The sequence below is a fragment of the Macrotis lagotis genome, chromosome 2 (assembly GCF_037893015.1).
Source record: "Macrotis lagotis isolate mMagLag1 chromosome 2, bilby.v1.9.chrom.fasta, whole genome shotgun sequence".
NCBI classification, from domain to species: domain Eukaryota; kingdom Metazoa; phylum Chordata; class Mammalia; order Peramelemorphia; family Peramelidae; genus Macrotis; species Macrotis lagotis.
Genome location: NC_133659.1, coordinates 342,205,526 through 342,230,399, shown reverse-complemented (window position 1 = coordinate 342,230,399; position 24,874 = coordinate 342,205,526). Strand labels below are relative to the sequence as shown.

The 24,874-nt window shown below is 50.8% G+C and overlaps 1 protein-coding gene and 1 long non-coding RNA gene across 2 annotated transcripts in view; one reads left to right on the top strand and one right to left on the bottom strand.

The window, feature by feature from the left end:
- Positions 1–24,874, bottom strand: part of CELSR1 (cadherin EGF LAG seven-pass G-type receptor 1) — a 134,686-nt gene that overhangs the window by 97,607 nt on the left and 12,205 nt on the right. The window lies entirely within an intron of this gene.
- On the top strand, positions 19,811–24,775 carry LOC141515565 (uncharacterized). The gene is made up of 3 exons (XR_012476361.1): positions 19,811–19,917; positions 22,327–22,589; positions 24,396–24,775. It is a non-coding gene; the product is annotated as an uncharacterized LOC141515565 (long non-coding RNA).

The window sequence follows — 24,874 nt, the reverse complement described above, 5'->3', positions numbered from 1 at the left end:
TCATTTCTCATTCTGACGTGGGGCTTAAGGGATTACCCCATTCAAGAGACCAGCAATATCCCCGAGTGTAATATTCCCATCTCCTAGCCCTAACCTTCCACCAACCTTCCAAGATGAACCCCCAGGCCACTTTGCCAGACTTCACGTGGGAGCCCATCCAAGACAAAGGAACCCTAGTGGTTTTTCCACTATAAATATTTGAGGCACTGTACCCGCTCCACAGACCAATGCTATTCACATAAATGGGTTTCTTTCTGTTTGCGTTATATGAACGACTATGGTACCAAAACATTTTCAGACACTGGTAGAATGAAGATGCAGAGATCAGCAGTGGTCTGACCTCATTACTGCCTGGCTCAACGGTCTTCGGTGGCTCCCCATTGTGGGGGGGAGGAGGAGGCAGTAAGGAGGATGGACAGATCACTGACTTTGGAAGTACAAGACCTGAGCTCCAGTCTCAGCTGCCATTTTCTTCTACTCTGCAACCTTAGAAAAATCCTTTTGTTAGCTGGGCCTCAGTTTCTTCAACTGTAAAAAAGGCAGTAGGGAAAAAGCACTGGCTATAGAATCAGAGGGCAGATAAGTGGCACAATGAATAGAACGTCGGACTTGGATCAAAACTTATCTTCCTGAGTTCAAATCTGGCCTCACACACTTATTTGCTGTGTGACCCCAGGTAAGTCACTTCATCCTGATTGCCTCAGTTTCCTCACCTGTAAAAAGAACTGGAGAAGGAAATGGCAAACCCTTCCAGTACTCTTGCCAAGAAAAACCCCCACTGGGGTCACAGAGCCAGACATGGCTGAAAAGACTCAACAAGAACAGAAAGGAGGGATGGTGATGCGCACTATGCCACTGAATTACCGAAGCTTCTAAGGGACAAGTGGGGTTTTCAGGGCTGCTAAGGGTGAGAATCAGAGTTCCTCATGTTCCAACTGGGCCTCAGTGAAGCAGCTGGTGGGGTTGGCCAGTCCAGCCAGATGCTGGGAGTCCCTGGTGAAGGGGAACACGGCCACAGCTGACCTCAGATGTAACTGCCCAGATGTCACAGGCTCCGGCGGCTCCCTCACTTGGGCTTTCTCGTACGGATACCTACAGGAGCCTCTGCATCGTGGGTCAAGGGAGCCTGGTCAAGCTTCACCCCTGACATGGCCACGGCCACCCAACCTCCTGGTGTGAGCAGAGTAAGTGTCCCTGGGCCAGTCTGAGAGGTTTCCAATTTCATTATTTGTATAAAGAGGAGCTGCCCATGCTGGGTGGGGGGGTGGGGGACGGGGATGGGAAGGGGCTCAGAACAACTGCTCCTGCCTGCTGAAGTCTACACAACAGGTCACGAAGACAGAATTGGCCAATGGGCCAGCCCTCAGAACAGAGACTGTCTGCCCTGGGGAGGAACAGGTGCCAGGGAAGGGCAGAACGTTATCAATCCCATTGACTAGATGAGGGAAATTTAGCTGAAGTCAGAACCTCAGAGGTTTTGAAAGGTCAGGTCTGCTAACTAACACATGTATGAGTGTCCTGAGCTCATGCTTGAGCATATGTGGGAGTGAGAGAGACAGAACAAAGTCTCCAGGGAAACCTTAAGTTCCCTTAAGAACAGGCTCCCCCATGGCCAGAGGTCCCAAGCTGCCTCCTGAGAGCTCCCCACAGTCAGCCAGAGCCAAGGGTCCCTGGAGAGACCCAGGACCCCCACCCCATCCTTTCCTAATGAAACTTCCCAGGTTGACAGAGCTCCTGGCCACAGACTCTGCCTGGGCCAGGGCTCACTTGCCTGTCATCATCCAGGGGGAGGTGACACCTGGGACTTGGGACCTTTAAAAGACACAAGCTAGATGTGAAATAACCTTCCCCTCCAGCTGATGAATCAGAGGTGGATAGAGTGGAAGCTTCCTGAGGGCAGGGGCAGTCCCCAGAAATCCACCCCACCCCCCAGTACAGAGCGGGTCCTCAGGAAATGCTAGCTGCTTGCCTGGATGGCAGCTTGGGTTTTCATCCCCCCAGCCATGGGAGGCAGCGGGGACACAGAATAAAGAGCAGATGGTTCCAGGTAGGCCCCAGAAAGTCCCCAAGGGGACGATGAGGAAGCTCTGCGGCCCAGGAATCTCCCCAAGTAGAAGCCTGGCCCAGGCTGAGCCGGCCAGCCTTGCTCCTTCTCCCTAAGAAGCTGCCAAGCCCAAGGGTGGGCTCCCCAGTCCGCTAGGATGCTGGTTCCCAATCTCTCCTTGGAGGAGATAGTGACGTCATAACTAAGTGCTCATCTGCTTTTCTGGCTGGAGAAAGAAGAGGAGAGGAAGACAGGGAAGGAGGGAAAGAAGGAAAGGAAGAGAGGAAGGTGGGAAGTTAACTGAGATAAGGATGGAGGCAGCAGGCAGGCAGAAGTTTCTGGAAGGCAGTCTATTCCAGGCTTTTCCCAATACAGACAGAAGGTTGGTTCAATGACCTCTGGGGTCTTTTCCAGCCATAGAGAGATGACTCTGGGAGCCAGTTTAGGCTGGTTGCAGCCACAGGGACAGGTGGGTGATTATCAGCAGGTGAGGCCTGCTCTCTCCCTTGTCCACTTGGCTCTCCCCAAAAGGGGGCCCAAATCCCATTCCCTGACTAGTACCTGCATTTTTCTAGTACTTTTAGATCTGCAAAGTGCTCTTCCCACACCAACCAACAGAACATGGATATGTATTTATGACACCTTTTACAGATGAGAAAACTGAGGCCCCGAGAGGTTTGCTGGCTTGATCAGGATCAAACAAGCAGTGTCTCCTAGGCCTCATCATCTCTACCACCCAGGAGCTGCAATCTGGAGGGCAGGCTCTCGCTCGGGGCTGGGGCCCTGGGCTCTTGTGGGCAGGTGTTCCCAAGCTCTGCACCCATCGAGTCAGTGATGGCTTGAGGTGAAGGACAAAGGAGGCCTTCCAAATTGGGGGCAAGACCGAGTCTAGAGACCAGGCAGGGGGGAGGAGAAGGGGCAGGAGGGGCCAAGGCAGCCAGGGCCGCTTATCTTTCATTGCCTTCCCAATCTACGAGGGGCGCCGCAGGAAAGCTCCCAATCTCCTGCCGGTGAGGAGGGTGCGCCAACGTTGCTGTGCCCATTTTACTACAGAGGAGACTGAGGTGGCTTTGACACTGGGACATAAACCTCCTTCTCTCTTGAGCCCAAGCCTGGGGCTGGGGGCCTTTGACTCTTAAAGGAAAAGAGGCCAAGAGGCTTTGGGACAGACCTATAAGAGGGAGGGCAAAGCAACAGGAGAGAATTAGGGAGAATAAAGAGCAAAAGAGCATCAAAGGATGAAGAACCGGGAGACTGCAGGGTCAGCTCCTGGAGAAGCAGGGGGTCAAAGAAACCAGGGGACTGGAGGTCTAGCTATTCTGGAAGGCAAAGCAGTACCTGGTGGCGATTGGATATTATTTTATAAATGTGTTTTGCTTCCAATGCTCAGTGAATGGTATCGTCCCAAGGGGCATGGCTGCAGAGGGCCCAACTTTTCTTTGGATCTATTTTCAGTCAAAGGAAAAGCAGAAAAATCCTTTGAAGAGGTTTTCAAGGCTTTTCCCTTCTGGCCCAGTCAGATGCTGGCCAGGCCAGGCCCAGCCCAGCTGTTGAGGCCAATTAACTTTTCTCAGGAGGTTGACAGTCTCCAGATAAGGCTTCCCACCCGGGGCCATAAATAGCAGGGACTGTTTCTGGAAGGCGGGCAGCCCAAGAGCAAACTGCCTCCCAAGCAGGAGAGGATGGGGGCAGCCAAGAGGGCCCAAGGAGGCCAGTGCCACTGGTGGTGGGACAAGAGTCAACAAGGTGCATTGGGAATGCCCTTTCCCCCTGCCCAAAGTTGAGGGCATCAAAACCATGGGGACCAGCTTTCTGGAGTGAGATCTTTTCATCGAGGTCTTTCACTTTACAGAGATGAAACCCAGGCCCAGGGAGATCAGCAAAGTCACCAATGGCCACATGGCTGCGACCTGCCCAGGTCCAGACCTTTCGCTACCCCACACTAACTCTGATTTTATGACTTCTGTGCTAGGGGTTCAGGAGCTGGATTTCTGCCACCTAGGAAGGATGACAGCCCCTCAACATCACACTTCTTCCATTCAAGAGTCATTTCAGAGCCCACCATGTACAAGGCACTGCCAAGATGCCAGGCCTGCCAAAGTCGAAGATAAACCACTCTGGTTCTACTGTTCAATCTCTGAAGGGTTTAATTCACCTGATTATTCTGAACAAAACCAATGCTTCCTGGCCCACTCTTTCCCCTTCCCTTCACCTGGGGTAGTGGCCCCATTCCATCGCCCCCAAATCCAGTATTTGTCCAGTCCCATAGACTCTCCCTCATCTCCATGAGGGACAAAAGTGAGATGATTCTGGACAAGGAGGCCATGGTCAGATCCCTGATGGGCTGGCCACATGGGACTACCTCAAACCCCAGTAGGTTCTTTCCAGTGGTCCTTCCATGGCCACCACCACAGGCCCAGGATCCCCTCATCGCTCACGTAGATGAAACAACAGTCTCTCCTCCCTGGTCTCCTAATCTGTAGGTTCTCCAACCCAGCTTCACAGAGCTGCCTAAGCCACCTTCCCTAATATGTCCAGTTCTGCCAACCCCACAGCCTTCCTCAGAAACCCTCACTGGCTCCCCATTGCGTGTGAGGTAGACCAAATTCTCCCCTCAGCCTGGCATTGGGGTGTTCCTCAGTCAAGACTCTTTACCTGAGTCCCGATTTCCTCATCTGTTAAAAAGCTGTCCAGGCTTCTTTCCCATTGCTCTCCTTCAAGTCTGCCCCTAGTTATGATGGTGAAATGCTTCTCTTCCAAGCTGCCACTTCTCCTAGGAAGTTCTTCCCTAATTCCCAGAATGGCCCTTTCTAGCCTGAAGGCTCCTGATGCCCTTGGACCTAGAACCTTCTGTTCATCCCCCTCTCCCTCCCAGGGATTGGATACACTTGCTGCAGAATCACAGAAGATGCCCAAGAGCAGTCACCTCAATTTACAGGAGGGGAAAATGAGGCCCAAGATCACATAGAGGGTGCTCAAGGAGCACCCACTGCTAGGATAAGTCATCTTTCTGAAGACAGAAAATCTCTTCTTGAGATGCAGAGGATCCTCACAGCATGCCAGCATTTTCCTTTCCTGCATCTCCAGAGTCAGGACTCTATACCCATGGGTGATGCCCACTACATTGGCACCAACTTTCTTTACTCTCGCTAGAAGCCTTCTACCATCTGACCCTCCTGGGCATCAAAGGCCAGGAAACTTTCTCCAGACCAACATCAACCACCATCAATGGAATTTGATGAAAACAGAACCAGTAGCAAGTGGGCAAGATGCTGGCAGCCCCATGGCTGAGGAAGCAGCGGCTTTCACTGTAGGCAGGAGTTAAAGAGTACCCCTTCCCCCTCCCCCCCCCATCCCTTTCCTCCCAAGCTTCATTTTCATTTAGAAAGCCAGGAAAGGGCCATAAAACTTGAGTGCTGTGGCCCGTCCACTAGCCTAGGAGCTGGGCAGGAATGTGGCTATTTGTTCTTCCAGACCACCAGCAGTAAAGGGCGCTGAGCCATGGCAAGTTTCCTTGGGCCGCTGCTAGGAGCTCCCTCAGCCAGCCAGCCACCCCCCATAAGGTAGAATGGGCTGAGCTTGCCAGGCTCCTCTACTTCTGAAGAGAACACCCCTCCCCGCTGAGTCCCCCTCCTTTGGAATGACTAAGTCCCATTGGGTTGATGAAGGAGTTGAATTGGTCATGCCCCTCCTCCAATGGATTTGTACAAAAGAGCTCCAGATGTAGGCCCCAAAGCGTCCATGGCAGGAGCTGGGAACAACTCCTCCTTAGAGCTGCTTCTGGCGGCTCAAGACCGGGCTTCAGGGCTCGTCTCCCAGGGGGTCCAAAGCTCTCCTTGGAGCACAAGGGTTATTGGGGGTTATTACGACCCTTGACCTGCCTAAACTTCTTGGGTTCCTTCTTCTAGAATGAATGGGCCCCGCATATTCCTCATCAAGAAACTGAAGATTGGACTGGCTATTCTGGGGCCCTTCCTGCACCGACATTCCATGCTCTCCTCTGGTCCGTTTCAGGGCTAACATCCTGGGTTCTAAGATCCCTCCAAGTTCTGAATTTTATGCTCTTTTTTTCCCCTCATTTTTAAAAGTTTTATTTATTTTTATTTAAAGTTTTGAGTCCCAAATTCTCTCTCCCACCCTAATCCGAGACAGTAAGCAATCAGGTAGAGGTCAGACCTGCACAATTATAATAAAACATTTCGAAATTAGTCATTGAGAACCAGAAAACTTGAATAAAAGTGAACTCTGTTCTAGGGGTCCTCCCAGCTCTGACATGTCCCATGTGCTCTAGAGCCAGATTTCTACATCCAGATTGGAGTTCCAATCCCAGCTCTGTGGGCAAGTTGCCTGGTCTGCTTCCTCCCCTGCCTCTGGGCTCCTGTAAGCTGTGACCTTCCTAACTTTAGCGTCAGCCTGACTGGCCCTATGTCACCGGGACCTAGGGAAGGGAAAGGACGCTGCAGTCAGAGGGGGTAGGGCACAAGGGCAGACCAGACCTCTGCCCTGCCCGGGCCACAAGGGTTACAAAGACAAAAAGGAAGTGGTCTCTGCCCTTGGAGTGCCCAGAACAAGAATGACAAAGTGACCTAAGGGCAGGAGCACCTGAGGTAAGTCTTGAGAGTCCTGAGGGATTTGAGAGGAAAAAAACATTCCAGCCAGCCTGAGCAAGGACATGGAGGCAGGGACATAAGATTAGAAGTTCAGGCAATGACAGAGCGTTGTTTTTGGATAGAAAGTTAGGAGAGTGTACAGGAGGCCGATGAGGAGTCATTCTAGACAGAGAGGGCAGAGCCAGATTTCAAAGGACTTCAACTCAAATGGTGGCAGTGTGCTGGAGCCTAGGGACCTGACCAAGGTCACTCAGCTTCAAAGCCTCTGGGGAATGGATTCAAACTCGTACGCTGCAGCTTTCTGATGCAGCATGTACCAAGCTGCTCATTGGACAAGAGGGGTCCCAGATGTCCCCCTCTTCTGCCATCTTTGTCTGACCTGTGCATCTGGTGATGGCATCACAAGAAGAAAGGAACACGATGGTTTCATGGTGAACCTTGGTTGGCTCAGCGTGCTCATCACATAATCTAGAATTTGGCAAAGGAGAGACTTCAGGGTTATGAGATGCTAATCTACCTGGAAATCCAGCCATTCACCGTCTGCCCATCCCCAGCCTTCAGCAGAACCAGCGTGACGCCCCTGAGATTCTTGGGGGGACCTTCCCTACATGGGATGCCTGGCATGGATTTTGTCTGAGCCTCAAAACCTTAACTCAGTGGAATGGCTCAGCAGAGTCTGAAGGCAGGACTGGGGTCCAAATTCCACACAGACACTTGGGCTACCGACTGCCCATGTGACCTCGGACAAGTCATTTCCCCTCTGACTCTCCAGCTCTGCTTCTTCAGAATGAGGAGTTTGGAAGGGCCCTTCCAGCTTTTAATGTGACAATCCTCCGGAAGGTGACAGGAGGTGGGGGATGCGCCTGCTCCGCCCGACATCCTCCCCATTTCCGACGTGGGAACAGCACAGGAGCTGAGTCATTCTACTTGCCCTCTTTCATCCCTTAACATTACACCATCTGCCCCCAAGCAATGGGCAGCAGCTCCTCCTCATGCCAGCTCTGAACCCTTGAAAAACAAAGCCCTTCAGCGACCTCAGCTCCTGCCGACCCCCCCCTTCAAGAGCTCTGGGGGATGCTCCTGGTGATCACCCAAATCCCAGCTCTCTGGTCTGCCTCTTGAAAGCCCCATGCTTCTCTGCCCCCCTCATCCCAGCCTCCCCTCCTGCCCTCTTCCCCCTGTTTCGGTCTGGCTCTCCCTCCCATGTATATTCTTTTATTTTGTGGCAGGGACGGCGGCCGAGCCCCAATTTCTGATCTTGGTGCCAGACTACTTGAGCCAAAGCCCTGCTCAGGTGAGTCAGCCTTGAGTCAACAAAGGTGGCAGATCCTCTGAGCCTCCAAATAAATTATAGCCCTGGCCCCTGGAAACCCGGCCTTCTCCTGCCAGGAGCATTAACAAAAATTCCTGGTTCTCACTAAAAGACAGGGTTTGGGCCTCTCTGCTGATCAGAGATTAGGAGGCACTGGGGGCGGGCACAGGCTGGCTTCTCAGGGGTAGCCTCTTAGCCAATGCTCCTTCATGGGGAGAGGGATGGCTGTGCCACCATCGGAGGGGCTGCAGATAGGGCAGGAAGAGGAGGGGAGGGGAGGAAGGAGGAGGAAGAAAGGAAGGAGTGTGTCATATTTTCACTATCATGCTTCTAAGAGAATCACTAAGAACTCTGGATTGGGAGTGAGAAAACCTGAGTTCAGATCCTTACTCTGACATTTGCTACTGTTGGGTCCAAGTTTCCTTCTCTCTCTCTCTCTCTCTCTCTCTCTGTTACCTTCTAGTTTTTCCCATATGGGTTTGGGCCTTTCAGGAAATCCTGGTCCACTTCACCTCCCTCCGTGCAAGGACCAGGTCAGAGATTATGACTCGGAGAACAGGAAAAGGCTTTGGGTGGAGAAGGATCCAACTTTCACAAGGCTCAGAGAAGGGAATAGTAACAAGTCCAGGGTGGTGGGGGGGACGACACCACGCTGCTTCTTGGCCTCTTCCTTCCTCCCCATCCGTCCTGGTGAGACACCAGTCGGGGATCACTCCAAACTCAGCAGCCCAGAATCTGGGCGGCAGCTCTGGATTCTAACCCAGATCCTCAAGAATGCCCACTGCAAGACAGAAGCTGACCAGCTGATGCTGGGGGGCTGCAAGGAGACAGAAGCTGCTTCCTCAGGTCCACCCTGGGGTTCCACCAGTTAGGAAGCTTTTCCCAAGAGTGACTCAATTTTCCGAAGTGCTTCCAAAGATTCCACTTGCTCTCTATAACGATCTAGTAATTTTCCCATTTACAAATAAGAAAACTAAGGCTGGAAGAGAAGAGGCGACTGGTCCAGAGGCACCTAGCTGGGAGCAATGGGCCATCCCCCACCCCTTCCAGGGAGTCCCCTTGAGCCAAGGGACCTGGGGGAGGCTGCTTCAAAGCTGCACCCTCCACTTCAGTTCTAAGCCGAGACGGAAAGCTTAGCTCGGCCTCAGCCCCTCTAAGGCTTTGGTCACGAACGCGAGAAGTCCGGCAGGGATAAACGTCAGACCCCTGCCTGGAAAAGCTAGTGTCCCTAACCCAAGCTAGGGAATGAGATTGGGGCCTCAGTTCCCTCCTCTGTAAACTGAGGGGGTGCACTAGGATCAGGTACCCTCTGGATGCAGCTCTGGAGGGGTTTTAGTTGGACCATACTGTCCAGAAAAGCTACAAGGGTGGACAGCCCTGCACTCGGCGCTCTCTAGATCAGACCATGAGCCACAAGGGGCATGGGGGGGTCAAAGAAGAACTCCCCCTTCCTCTTTAGGCCCCCTTCTAAAAGGATTTCCCCCATTCTACTGATTCTTATTTTTTTCTTTGTAATCAAGCTTTTTGTCAATGGACAGATGACAAAAGAATAATAGGGGATGTTTACATGTGATCTTAGGGCTGTCCTCCCATGATCCTCACTGCCCATAAGATGAAGCCCACTTTAGAAAAGAGACAGCGGTGGCTCCGAGAGATCCTGAGTTGTCCATCGCGGACACTAAGATGGGGAAGACCCCAGGCTAAGCCAGATGAGCCGGTGCAGCCTAGGGTCTCCTTTCCTCCCAGGCCCAGCCCCACCTCACCCCATCCAGTCCTGTCCTGTCCCATCCCATCCTGCCCCAGGATCCTGCCATTGCCAAGTGTTCTGGCAGCCGGGGCTTACTTGTCATCTGAGAAAAGGCTAAATCATCTTGGAGGGAGCAGAGGAGCGCCTCAGCTCCTTGGGAAAGGATTCCAGGGACCATAAATTAAAGGGTGAATGCTTCAGGCCTCGTGGAAGAAGGCAGCAGCAGAGTTCCTTCATTAAGTGCGGCGTGGGTGAAGGAGCCGGTCTTATCAGGCAATCAGATGTCAGGGCTACAATCCACCGGGTCACCCACTTCCCTGTTTTACAGAGGAGGAAACTGAGGCTCAGGGAGGGGACCGGGCGTGCCCCAAGATCACACAGGGAGTCAGTCGGCGCTCCTGGCCCCCATTTCCTGCTGCCTCCCAGCCATGGTGCCCAGTCAGTAAGTGCTTTGTGGAGGCCGAGCAGAAGAGATTTGGAGACAGCGGTAAACTGAGACCAAGGGAATGACGGGGGCCTAGCTGAGAAGGAAAGCCAGGGAAGGACCTGGACTGGGTGCTGGCAAGCACTGAGGGGGCCAGAGGGCTCAAGTCTCCTTCCAGAGAGCCTCTATCCTGGGCAGGCCACAGGGACATACTCAGGGAAAAAGCCCTGTGGGTGGGGGGGATGGGCAGGGAGGGCAGCTGGCTCCTCGGAACCCTGGAGGCAAGGACAAGGTGGCTCCACCTTGGCACCAACAGAGCCTCCTCCGCGGCTAGCCCCCAGAGATGGGGCCCCAATTGACATTTCAAAAAAAGTCCAGGCCCAGGATGGACTGTGGGCAAAGGAGTGGCCGGCCACCTGCTGCAGAATCTTGCAGAGGGAGGTGAGGGACTATGGGTGAGGACTGAGACATACCCTTTCAGATTTGGCCAAAGAGGAGGCAGCTTTGCTTTACCACAAGTCTTTGTTATAACAAAGAACTCTTTTGCAGGAGGCAAAGTTATTAGTAAGAGAGAGAGTGAGGTTAAACACAAAAGCCATTCATAAACTACTGCTACACTGACCCTAAGGCAGGGCTCCCAGCTACAAAGGGGGAAGGGAAGACCTTTGACCTAGTCCAGAAGTCCCCTCTGAGACTGAGGTGGGCATGGGGGGTCCTAGATAGGTTCTCTTCCCATCCTTTGAGAGGTGAGAAGACCTAGCTGAGGCTCGGGAGCGGGGAAGGGATGAGTTCCTGGAGGAGGGGGCAGCTGGGAGGGGGCTCCAGGGGAGTGATCAGTGGTCTTCCTGGGAGCATTGTCTAAACTGGGCAAACCATCAGCCTCTGGCCTGGAAACAACAGCCTCCAAATAAAACCAAGGGAAGCGGGAAGCCAGTGACCATGGGGGGAGTTGGGAGAGGCCATGGAGGGAGCTGTGGGGGGGAGCCCTGGGGGGGAGCTAGGGGGAACAGGGAGGAGAGGCGGAGGAAAGAAAGCCTAGCCGGCCCCTCCCCAAGTCCCCAGGGATCGCAGGATTCAGGAGCCCCCACAAAGGCATGAGCCGAGCTTCCATTTCAAGGGCCCCTTCCTTTGAAAAGGCCCCACAAAGGTGCATCCCTCCAGCGCCCGCTCACTGCGGGAATGTCTCGGGGTCGGTTTCCATCACTATGACAACCCCTTTCTCCTGCCAACCCTCTTCCAGCTTAGACATCTCGGGCTTGAGAAAGGGCATGTGGTGGGGGGCTGCCAGCATGACGGACCAGGGGAGGGGCAAGGAGGCTGCCAGGCTGGCTCCGAGGGCAACTGGGAACCAGGCTGGCATCTTGGCACAAGCGACAAGCCTGAAGAGAGGGAAGGAGGCAGGGAGGAAAGCCGTCCTCTCCCCTCCCAACCTTCCTGAATACAGACAAAAGCGGGGGGGGGTGGGGGGGGGTGGAATGGAGAATGCCAGGCCAGGGGTCAGTATGAGCAGGGGCGGCAGGACAGTGGGTCTGGAGCCACCATCTGCAATGCTCGGATCTCACCAAATCCCTCCAAGTAGTCACTCCTCTGCCTTTCATTCACGCCACTGGAAGAGAGCTTGGGGAGCAGAACCTAGCATGTCCGAGCCAAGAGGGGGCTTAGAACAGAGAATGCCAGAGCTGAGGGAGCTCAGAAAGTGGGGGGGGGTCAGGAACCCAGACAGGCAGGGGAGGTAGCTGCTAATGGAGGACCTCCACAGGGCTGGGAAGGAAGGGGTCTTTGGGGTTTGGGCTGAGGGGGCTGGAAGCGGCATCCACTCCCCCTAGTCAGGGCAGAGCTAGGCCCAGACTTCCAGGTCTGAACTTTTTTCTGATCCCAAGGAGCCTGAAGAACAGGCCCGGCTTTTCAGCTGTCGAGAAGGAACGTATTATTTACCTGAACAAGGCTGGGGCGTTGCCAGGGAGCACAAAAGACTGTTCTGGCCCCCCTACCCCCTACCCCGGACTGTACAATGGAGCCACCCTTATCAGCACACACCTGATTTCTTATTAACTTCCACCCAATATTCCAGTATTTCCTTGTCTCAAGAAAAGGAGGCCAATGGTCCAGGGTGGTAGAACAGGGAGAAGACAGGCCAGGGCCAACAGAACAGCTCCAGGCACTGCCTCCTGGCCTCAGGGTTTACATTTTCCTCAAAAATACCTTGAGAAAGAGAGAATCTTTCCATTTCCCAGACAAAGAAATTAAAGCTCAGCAAGGGGCCAAGACTCAACAAGATGGTGGCCAAGACCCCTGTTCCTTCCAGGCCCCAAGCCCTGCGAGCTCCTTCCTGTTCCCAATCACTTTGCCTTTCCCTTCTTTAAACTTGTCTGGTTCTCTTGGCGGACTCGGAGGGTCTGGACACCGAGGGCTCTTAATAATCAACTCCATTCTGCCTTCAAGAGAGGAGCTGGGAACAGGCCCTCTGGGCTTAGTGGGCATTGACTTCTAGGGGCTTGAAGGGTGGGTGGCCAAGGCCCTGGATTGACCTCCATGCCAGCTGAGGGCTGCAAAGCAGGATGGCAGGAAGAACAACCTTAGAGAACCCAGAAGCTCCCAGTTGGGTGGGGGCTGAAGAATCAGCTCTTCTCAGGCCCTCATTTGAGGTTCTGGGGAGGGCGTAGCAGAACTGACAAGAAGCAGGGCCTGGAAGAACACAGAGATGTCCAGCTCACCCCATCCCACCCCATCTTACAGATGATCAAACCGAGGCCAAGAAAAGGGAAAGGTTGCAGCCAGAGTCAGCTGGGCAATAAACGGGGCTTCTGATGTTAGCGCCCCTTCTGAGGGAAGCTCATTCTCGGTGGGCTCTCTGGATTATTTGGTGGGGTCACCATTGCTTCCCGGATTGAGAGCGCAGGGGAAGGAGGGCTACCCTTCTGGTCTAACTGCACCTGCAAAAAGCATCTTAGTACCAATGAGACAGAGACAGACAGGCAGATCAAGAAATAGGCCAAGAATCAGAAATGGAGAGAGAGAGAGAGAGAGAGAGAGAGAGAGAGAGAGAGAGAGAGAGAGAGAGAGAGGCCAGAGAAACAGAGAGAAAGAGAGAGAGGCCAGAGAAATGGAGAGGGAGGGGGAAGAGAAAGAATGAATTGAAAAGGGCCCCCAGGAAATGCCAACTTAGCTCAGCCGGGAGGATGAACAAAGCCCGGCTGGGCCAGTCAGACACTGGATCCTAACTTGGAGACTGGGAGACTAAGCTCCCCTCAGCCCGGAGCAGGCCTCAGCCTTTCATCTCCCCAGCGACGGTAACCAATGCGACGGGCTGACTTCGAGCGTGCTCTGAGCAGGCCGCAGGTAGAATTGGGTTCTGAAGTGGAGGCCTCTGGACAGAGCCCTCTGACCTCCCCCCACCCCCAGATGCCCCATTGGCTGTTGAGAATGAGGGGATCCCTGCAGAAGGAAATGGCATCTTTAAAGTCAAATGCCAGGATCGCCATTTTGAGGGCACCCCCCTCAATCTTTGCCACAGGCAAGTTCCTACAGGAAAACTCCTCCAGCTTCCAGGGGCTTCCAGCAGGAATTCCAGCCCTCCCAGGTCTACAGTGACAAATCACTCACACACACACACACACACACACACACACACACACACACACACACACACTACTTCCCTGACAATCAGTAACTGCTGGGAGGCTTCTTTGAGTTCCTCCAGGCTGCAGCCCTTTGGCCTTCAGCAGGCCCTAGCAGCCAGGTTAGTCAACAAGAGCGTGTGAAGAGGGGAAGCTCCAGGGATGGGGATATCGGAAGGAACCAGCAGCTGATACTCCCAAAATGCTCCAAGGCTTAGGGAGGGCTAGAAATGAACTATTTCATTGGGTGAAAAGAAAGTCCTAGAGAACCCCATCAGTAAGGATCATAAGAAAAGGCAGCAGCACATGCAGTGGCCCAAGAGCTTGCCTCCACTCTGACCTCTGAGCCCTCCTGGCCCTCGGGAAGTTACATGCCCCCCACGGCTGTAAGCTACAGAGAAGGCATCCATCTACACGGGGCGGGGGGGGGTCCTCCTCCAGAGTCCTTTCTCCTAACAGAAATCAGAGGTTCAGCTTAGAAAAAAACGATTGTGAAATGCTTTTAATAGTTTATCTCATTTGATCCTGACAAGGACCCTAGGAGGTAGATGCTCTTATAATCCCCAGAGAGAAGAGAAGGAAGCTAAAACGCAAAAACTTCAAGGAGCTTGCCTAAGGTCCAGGATAGGATTTGAACCCAATGCCCCAGACTTTAAAACCTTTCCAATACACCCGCTGCTGCCCTATCATTAGCACTATGACTGAGACATGGTGTTTCAGGATCAAAGACCTTGGCTTCAGTGATGAGATCTGCCCATAGACTAAGAAAGGGGCCTTTTCCTGCACCCCCACCCCACCCCCACTCCCCCATACCCATTTCTCCTTTCTTCTCTCCTGCCTATCATTCACCTTCATTCTGGGCCAGAAAGAACATGCAAAGATGGGAAGATGAAAAGGGGACCCCAGAAGAGGAAGAGCCAAGTGATTGTTCCAGTGAAAAAACTACGCCTGAAAGGACATGATCTTTTGAGAGAAAATTCTGGAACTCTTTATTCATGGTAAAGTACAATCAAAACCAGTGTTCTGGTTTGTAGGCCTGGGAAGATGGGGGGAGCCTGGAAGTTCCCCCAGACAGCACCCTGAAGGAGCCACTGGTTTTTCTTCCTCCAGACCTGGGGAAATATTTCTAACTCTTACACAGAAAAGAGCTTTTAGGTCAAAGGGTCTGCCACTCACTGGCTGTGAGTTATTGGGCCAGGCGAACACCCTCTCGGTGTCCTCCATAAGATATGGGCTTGGGACAAAAAGGTTGGGTTTTTTTTTATGAACAGATCGTAGGAAAGCAACAGGAACACAAAGTGTACAAGAAGGGAAATGGAACGAACAAGAAGAATCAGACTGTTATGAAATGATGATGGAGCCTGAGAGGCAGCTGCAGCGCAGTGACCAGGGAGCTGTCCTCGAACTCTCTGGGAAACAAGGGGCTGGCCCCTCAGGCAGCATAAGAATTAGGAGATGGTCCAGAGTTTTGACTCAGCTCCAGAAACTGGAACGGAAATCAGGAAAACCTTGAGTCCCGGGGTGTCTCAGATTCTTGTTAGCCGTGTGACCCCGGGCAAGTTACTTTCCATCTCTGAGACTCAGATTCTTCACTCATAAAATAATCCCATCTATCTCTCAGGCTGCTCTGAGGATCAAACGAAACAATGTCAATTATAAATGCAGCTTGTAACCCTTACAAGTCTGTGAATGTGACTATTATGGATCTGCTTACTTGTCATTCATTGATATCGATATCATAATATGATCATATTGCAACAGGACTGGCAAGAAATGATCCAAACAGACAAAACGATTCCCAGCAGCCTAATTGTGATAACAAAACCAGAAACCAACTGCACCCTGTGATTGGGGAATGGCTGAACAAACACTGGCTTATGAATGCTTAGCTCTATGACCAAATACAGCAGCTATGAGGAACCTAGAGAAAGCCAGACGTCTTACGTGAGAGGAGGAGATCAAGGAAACAGAAAGAGGTGAACAATGGACGTGGAGATGGAGTGAAACAATGAACTGCCTCCCGCCTCCATCACCACCTGCCAACAGACAGTGGCAGGACTGAGCCCCAAACAATCCCAAAGTAGCCAGAGCGTGACCACAGCCACCACCAGAGCCAGGCCCGACGACGCAGTCTTCCTTTTTCTTCACAACCAGCAAAGTCTGGAAGTGAAAAGGGGCTCCTTGATCACTTTGAGGAAGCTCTGGTTAACAGCTGTCTTTGGCGGGATGTGCTTTGTAGGGAGTGTTGCTTGGACAGTGACCAAAGAAAATGTGGCAACGAAAATAAATAAACAGAGGAAAATCAGGGCAGTGGATTCAACGATAATTTGTGATCTTTCTGTCGTGAAAACCATTGATTCTATAACCTAAAAGCTAGAGAGGGTCAAAGAGTCTGACTTCCCAGAATTATTTGTTATGAAGTTAAATCTCCAGGTTCTGTCTTGGGGAACCTCCCGGTCATACGTGGCAACAACAGTGGATCTGAGGGGGCCTTAAACTGGACATCACAATCACAGTTGGCATCAATACAGCCCTTGAAGGGTAGCAGTGGGTCTCATCAATATTAGCTCACAACAACCCTGGCAGGCAGGTGCCCAGCTAATATGGTTATTGACCACCAGTCTGCTGTGGCACTGCCCACAAACCCAAACCCCACAATCCCTCAGCACATGAGGCTTCTCACTGCTGATCATCAGTCTCTCCCAATTCCCAAGAGGGACATCACTAGCCTAAAATTCAAAACTGTAACTTCTGCTCCTTTTGTCAGTGGCCTCAGGAAGCCCCCAGACCTTTACTCAGCCTTCCTAAACAAACAGAGACTGCCAAGTAAGTCCTTTCTGGAGTTTTCCTCCCCCAAACTTTGCCTGGACCTGTCCTTTGTACCCACCCAACTCTTTCTCAAATCAAAAATTTTAGGGTTTTGGCCCTTGTCTTCACCAGACTGTAATCACCCTAAGGACAGGGTCTCTACTTTCCCTATCTATATCTCCCCTAAGCCAAGCACAGGACCCTGGAGTCATAGTATGGGTTTACTAATCAAACATACAGTCAGGACAACTTCTGCCAGGTGCTGGGGATAAAAAGATAATCTCTCACCTCGACTGAACTGAATCATTGGATTCTTTCTTCCATTAAAATAACAACCCCCCAAATCAAAGTGGTTTGAAGATTAATGGCTAATCCAGATTCATATTCTTTCTGCCCCACCCCCACCCCCCCTTCTTAAGAACTTCAGAGGAGCCATTAAGTTGCCAAAACGACACCAGCTTTCGATCACTTTGGGGTTGGAGCTTCAGTCTGGAGGGAAGCTGAATCTTCCATTAAAATACTAAAGTTGGAATCTTCTGACTTGGGAGAGAATTGGGTCTAAATTGAAAAAGGCTGGCAGGTGCTCGAGGAGCCAGGGGACAGGAGAGGAGGCCAGAGAGGGGCAACCTTGGGGTAACCCTCTTCCACTCAAAACAGGGAGTGGGTGAGGGGAGATTCTTACCCTGCCCCACCCCCTCATGGAGCTGTTGGGAGGAAGGTGCTCTGCCCGGGCTGAAGTGCTAACAGAGCAGGAATGATTACCCAGAGATTGTGACTTCCCAGAAAGTCTGTCACAGTTTCTGCGGCTGAGCTGCCCCCTTCCCTCTGTTCTCCAAGTTCTCCCTGTTCTCTGTCTGGGTGGTTCCTGTAAATCTCTGTGTGTGTGTGTGTGTGTGTGTGTGTGTCTGTCTGTCTCTGTCTGTCTGTTTGCCTCTGTCTGTCTGCCTGCTTCTGTCTGTCTGCCTCTGTCTGCCTACTTCTGTCTGTCTGCCTCTCTCTATCTGTCTGCCTCTCTGTCTGTCTGTCCCTCTCTCTGTCTGTCTGTCTATCTCTCTGTCTGCCTCTCTCCCTGTCTGTCTGTCTCTATCTGCCTCTTTCTGTCTGCCTGTCTGCCTGCCTCTGTCTCTGTCTGTCTCTCTCTCTCTCACTGTCTCTCTCTCTCACTCTGTCTCTCTCTCTCACTCTCTCTCTCTCTCTCACTCTGTCTCTCTCTCTCTCACTCTGTCTCTCACTCTGTCTCTCTCACTCTGTCTCTCTGTCTGCCTCTCTCCCTCTGTCTGTCTGTCTGTCTCTGTCTATCTGCCTCTCTTTCTGTCTGCCTGTCTGCCTCTCTGTCTCTGTCTGTCTCTCTCTCTCTCACTGTCTCTCTCTGTGTCTGTCTGTCTCTCTGTCTCTGTCTGTCTGTCTGTCTGCCTGCCTCTCTCCCTCTGTCTGCCTCTCTCCCTGTCTGCCCATCTCCGTCTGTCTGCCCGTCTCCGTCTGTCTGTCCGCCTCCGTCTGTCCGCCTGTCTGTCCGCCTCTGTCTGTCTCTCTCACTCTGTCTGTCTCTCTCTCTCTGTCCGTCTCTCTCTCTCTGTCCGTCTCTCTCTCTCTCTCTCTGTCCATCTCTCTCTCTGTCCATCTCTCTCTCTCTGTCTCTCTCTCTCTCTCTCTGTCTCTGTCTCTCTCTGTCTCTCTACTAGAAGTTCTGTGAGGGTAGAGTCCATGCTAATAAAAATGAAAAATGACACTAGTCTTTTACCTAAGAATCCTCAGGACTGAGCACACACAAAACACATGTTTAATAAATTCTGTGTTCTAGGGGCTGCTAGGTGGTGTAGTGGATAAAGCACCGGCCCTGTAGTCAGGGGTACCTGGGTTCAAATCCAGTCTCAGATACTTGATAATCACCTAGCTGTGTGGCCTTGGGCAAGCCACTTAACCCCATTTGCCTTGCAAAAACCTAAAAAAGAAATTCTGTGTTCTGTCTACATTATCATCTTTTAAAAAATAGTATTTGACCACTCCTGGAGGTCCTCCAGGCAGGTAATCCCAATACATTCTACAAATGCAGCCAGGGGCTGCTAAGTGGCACAGTGGATAGAGTATTGGCACTGAAGTTGGAAAGATCCAAGTTCAAATCCAGTCTCAGGTACTTAATACATACTTAGCTGTGTGACCTTGGGCAAGTCACTTAACCCCATTGCCTTGCAAAAATGACAAAAATTAAAAAAAAAAGAAATGTAGTTCACAAATGCAGGTCAGTGACCTCTCTTAAAGAGTTGTGGTATGAGAAGTGATATGACTTGTCCAGGGTCACTCAGCCAGTAAATAAATGGCAGAGACAGGACCTGAAGCAGGCTTTCCTCAGCACAGCATTCAACAAATTCTTTCTTCCTCCATTCACTCCTTAGACATTCATTCATTGCTGACTCTAGTCACCTCTCATACAGACATCGAAGTTCCCAAGTTCCCAAGCTCTAACCCCAATTGGCTGGAGATACAGGCAGCCATGATACTCAGCTCCCTTTCCATAGTCTAATGCTCCCAGGGGATTAGAATTTTCTCAATGGGAATACTTCCAAAGACAAATTGCAGCCTATACTGTCTCTGTCCTGAAGGATGTGGGCAAATAACCAGCCATAAGTCCACCGGAGGGGGTCCCCCTCCTTCATCCAATGGTAATAAGAACATGCCCTTCTCCTCACAATACTGCTATATAAAAATCTCCCATCAACCTTAGCTATCACAATGCTATTACAATATCTCAAAGGCAGATGAGATCTCCCTCTAATCCAGGGCCCCTCTAAACTGGAAATTTCCCCCATGCCTCAGTTATCCAATTGCTATTGGGAGAACTTCCTTCTTTTCTTTCTTTCAAGGTCATCCATTCTACTGTTGGAATTCTTCCATCTTGGGATCTGAAATCTGACCTCTTATCACTGTTACCCACCGTCAGAGGCAGGACCAAAGCCATGGAAAGCCAGGGAAAGAGACTTTTCTATGTGTGTATGAGAACATCCTTCGGACAAGCCCTTCTGAAAAGGCTCCCAAACAGTCATTAGCTTTTCTTCTTTAGATATTTGTTAGCAGGGTTCTGCGGGGAATCTGCAGCCAAGCAATATGGATCTCGGACTAGCTTGCTTACTAAGGAAAAGCAAGGTTGAGGTGGGGAGGGCATAATGATGGCCAGGCCTTAGGCCAGAAGCAGGAGACACTCCCTCTTCAAATTCTCTGGCCTTTATTATGTAGAGACTAGACCACCCAATGAAATGGCACATTTCTGAGGGCAGAGATCATTTCCCATTTGCATTTGTATGTCCAGCTCCTAGAACACTGGAGCACCGATTTGGAATTGGGAGGCATGGATCTAGAGGTACTTTGACATTTCTTCTCCCTTCTGGACCTCAGTTTCCTTTTCTGTAACATAAAGAGGTTAGGCCCTTCTAGCTTTCAAATCCTGTCATTTTAAATAATAATGACTCCAGTCAGCAATAGGTCATTACGGATCAGCCAGGATATGGGCAATCTAAGGAATACTGGAATCCTTAGCAAGAAAATACTTTTAGAAACAAGCTGTAACCCCTTCTGGGATTACTGACTGCCCTCCCCCCTCTCTTGGGCTGGGAGGCTTGGTACTGACATGCCCAGGGTGGGTGAAGCCAGAAGGAAAGCTCCTTTGGAGGGTCTCAAGGGGTCTGCTGGTTTAAGAGCTTAGCTTCCTCCCCAGAGGAGAGCTTTCCCCCTCCAGAGTGCCTTCACCAAGGCTGGGGGTCTGGGGGCAGTGTTATCTCTGGTCATATCAGGAGCCCGATTATTACTACAAGGCAGGGCCTGAGCTCTTCCAGAGACTGCCAAAGTCCCAACATCTACCCCAGCCCACAGAAAACTTGCAGGCCAGGAGCTGTGACCACCAAAGTAGAACCCTGCCTGAGGCTGCCCATTTAAGGGGCAGAGGAGGAAACAGAATTTGCCTGGGAAGTCAAAGTTCTAGGTTTGAATCTCAGCTCTGACACCGATTACAGTGATGACCCTGGGCAAGTAACTACCTCCCCTGAGCCTCTGTTTCCTCTATAAAGAGAGGCTGAACTGGATGTTCTCTGAGGCTTCTCCCAGCTCTGACAGCCCCTATTCTAAACCCCCCTCCCCTAGAGCTCTGTCATCCCCAGGCCTAAGGCCCCGCCCAGCTTGGTCAATACTTCGGTTTTAAACTCCCTTCCAGTTCCTCCAAAGCCTGCTCGGTGTCCCATCAGCCCATCTATGTCCCATCATCCTGCTTGACTCCCATTCAAGTACAAGAACAATGCTGGGGAAATGACATCCCAAGGAGCAGGCAGCGACACATGGGGAGCCCGTCTCCACCAGGACAGCTGTGCTGCAGCTGTGCTGGGGATTTCCAGAAAAGGCAGAAGAGGCCAAGTCTAATGATTTCTGTTCCCCCCCTCTGCCCTGGATCCTTGGACACAGACCCTTTAGCTTTCCCACCCACAGGATCCCACTGACCCCTGGGAGAGTCTCTAGGAGAGTCCTGGGAGGTGCTGCTTCAGCAAGAGTAACAAGGAAGGGGCTAAGTTGTCTTGGCAAGATGAGCCTCAGAGGAGACCTGAAGACTTCATTTAGCTGAAGTCAACCAAAGCTGACCCTTAGTGCCAGCAAAGGACCCACAAGCTCTCCCTCTGTCACCTAACTAGCAGCTAGGCTTGGCACCCTTAAGGCCAAAGGATGAAGGAAGAAAAGGAAAATAAACCCTGCCCTCAAGATGCTCACATTATAATGGGGGTGGGGGAGAGGATAGGGAAGGGACCAGAGGGGAGGAGAGGCAGAGCTGAGCCTCATCTCTTATTGCCAACACCTGCCAACCCTTAATGGTTTGCTCAGGTGTATATGTTCAACCCTTAGTGATCAGAGATGAGGCTCAGCTCTGCCTCCTCTGCCTCCCCTCAGAGAAAGACCAGGATGGGGGAGGAAGAGAGATGGAGGCAGAGATGGGGAGAGAGACAAGAGGAGGGGCAGAGAGAGCCAGAAAGGCAAGAGAGAGAAAGAGGAGACAATGGGGAAGGGAGAGAGAGAGAGAAGAGGGGAAGGAGAGAGACCAAGAAGGGGTGAGAGAGAGGAGAGGTGGGGGGAAGGAGTGAGGCAGGAGAGGGGAGACAGAGAGAGACAGAGACAAAGAGAGAGACAGAGACAGAGAGAGACAGAGAGACAGAGAGAGACAGAGAGAGATGAGAAAGGGGGTAAGAGAAGGAAAGAAGAAAATAGAGTTGTGGTTAGATTTTGATGATGGACAGAAAAGATTAAACATAGAGAAAAGATGGATCAGAGGATAGCCACAGACATGTATATTCTCTATATCCACATACATATATGTTCACGTTTCCCCATCTGTACTTTGCAGAGGCTGGACTAAATGCTCTCTCAGGTTCCTGCCTGCCAGCTCTCAGTCTACAGCTTGGGATGGATAGTCTCTCTGTAGGGACAAGTCTCTTACCTCAGCATACTCTGTCCCATTTTATCTGAATTTTCTTCCTCCTTCCATCTTTATCTCTCTGAGCCTCAGTTTCTTCATTTGGAAGTCCCAGGACCTGGGTGAGAATCCCAATCTTGACACTCACCCACCTTGTGCCAATCTATCTGAGGAGAAGTTTGACCCCAACAGCCTCTCAGGGCCCTTCCAGACCTACATCTAGGGCCTGAGACTCCTCCACAGCCAATCAGAGACTAAGACTTCGGTCTTCCCAGCTCCCTGACTGGTACATACTGACCACCTCCCTTATTATTTTCACAGCTATTTACACATAATGAAATCCAAGGAAGTTCAGCAGCCAGAGGATGATGAGAAAGGGCTCCCTCAGACTGTATTGGCCCCAGCCCAGTTCAGTCTGAAAGGCCTTCCTCCCTTCGAGACTTCCTTCCATGAACCTTGAGTAGATCATGTAGGAGCATCATTACTCACATGCTGTCTCTGCTCATTAACCAGGGAGCATCCTGAGGGCAGGGGCTGGGTTTGCTTTTCTTTGTCCCCCTCAGCACAGTGCCTGAGAGCTCACAGTAAGTACAGCTTATTTTCTGACTAGTTGATTTTTAGGGACTAATGGAGGAAACCAGTTTCCTTTCCCAAGGATCACAAAGGCACACAGCACACACAACCATCCTCACCACACCCCTGACCCATAACAACATGGAGCTGAATAGAAAGGAAATCCCCATGCATGGGGAATTTTCCATCCTCTTTCCAGTGATAACTGGGGAAATATTCCATGGCTGCAAGAAAGGCCTGGACTTGGCAAGGCCCAGTTGGGTCCTTTGGCCAGAACCTGCCATCTTCCTGACCCCCAAAAAGTAAGCAATTGTTTATTCTCATCCTAAACACCTCCCAGTCTCTAAGCAATATTGTTGATATACAGTGGGGAATCTGCCCCCCCCCCATCACCAGAAAACATGAGGGAAGCCGTGCAAAGAGCTGCCCTACAAACCCATTTGGACTAAAATGCAAACTTGTCCCCCGAGGGATGTCCAGGAGCTGACTCCTTGCTCCAGTTAACAGAATAGTTTGGGAGAGGGGCGAGCAGACAAAGCCAACTGCTCTTTGGAAAGCCTAGAAAATGTCTTTCTGCCTCAGTACCAGCTCCAAAAGTGGCTCCAACCCATTTTAGAAAAGAGAACCAGGTTGATACAAACCAACTGCAATGACTGCCTCTTTGTAATGTGGTTTATGGTTTGCTCGCCCCAGCCCTGCTTTGTTCCTCCAGGTCTGACCTTCATATTCTAGACTTTTTTCTCTGCCATATGTCCCTTTTGCCTCTTGACCCCATAGCTCTATGTCCAAATCCCTAAATGATGGTATTTAAGGAGGAAACATTTCCCATTCCCAAACACCAGAGAAGTGCAACGCTTGTCCTCAAGCTTTTTAATTTAGACACTTCGGTCACATTTATTTTGGGGGGACAGCCTAGGCATGAGAAGTAATCACCTTTCAATTATTTGTCTTTGTTTATTTCTGCAAACAAGTGCTTCGTAGTTGTGTTTCTAAAACTCCTGAGTATGTCTTGTGAGGGTCAGTGATATTTTGGAGGGAATTCTTAACCAAGAATGGATGAATTGGATTTAACAACTTAGGAATCCTATAATTCTGTTATAGCATTTTAGAGCCTGGAAGATTCTTGGGGACCCAAGTCCAAGGTCATTTTCCCCTTTGAAGTCCACAGAGGACACTCAGGATTTGAACCCAAGACCTTTGACTCTAAATCTCACCACCACACAATGTACCAATAATTAGTTTTTTTAACATTGTTAAAATTAGCAGACCAATTGGAAATAGCAATTCACAGCTGGTTCTGCTGGTATTCATATGACTTTGGTTAACTTAGTTATTGTTTCTGGGGTCATTTCCTCACCTGTAAAATGAAAAGAAACAAAAAATACATCCTGCCCTTATGACTCTGAAAACTTGGCTCTACCAGTTACTAGCTGTGAGTGGAAAAGCTCCTTCTCCTATCTGAAACTGGCCCTCTTCATCTAGAAAATGGAGGTGACAGCATTCAAACTCAGTCCCTCCAAGGTTTATTGTGGTTGTTGTATGTAGGGAGGCACTTTGTGATCTTGAAAACCCAGAGAGATGGAAATTGGAATAAGGATTCAAATTTGCAAACAACGATTAAGGACTTACTTGTGTGCTGTGAGGTGGTAAGTCTACTACATAGTTTTGGGAAACTGTCCCAAAACAACTTGTCGCCAGATTAATACACAGATATTTTGGATTTTATCCCATTCCCAAATTACAGTGATTGCCTGGAATCAAATTTTATTTTATAAAGAGGGTGTATGGGACCTTAATTCAGCTCCCTTCTCTTACAGATGGAGGAACTGAGGCCCAAAGAAATTGTGACAAATTCAGGTCATGCAACAAAGAGCTGAACAAGCCCTCAGACTCTTATTTAGTCCAATTTGTTCTTGCTGTAAAACCTAAGGATTTTACCAGCGTTGGAAAACCCCTCCCCCAATCTCCAAGCTTTTCCTAGGATGCATCCAGGGCAAGACTTGAATCCAGATCAGCCTGCCTCCAAGGCTGGTTACTCTAAAGCACTGTCTGCAGCAGTTTCTCATCTGGCCCTTATACTGGAAGATCCTGGTTCCAGTCAGCTGTTCCTGTGCCAAAGAGAAGCCAGAGGACCAAAAGGCAATAAAATGCGCCTTTCCAAAAGACCACAAAAAGGGGAATGATGTTTCTGGCCCAAAATACAATAAGAAATATAACTAAAAACTTGAAAATACAATGCCCTCCCTTTCTGATGTCCTTCATCCAACCTTAACCATTCTCACTTCCATCTGCTAGT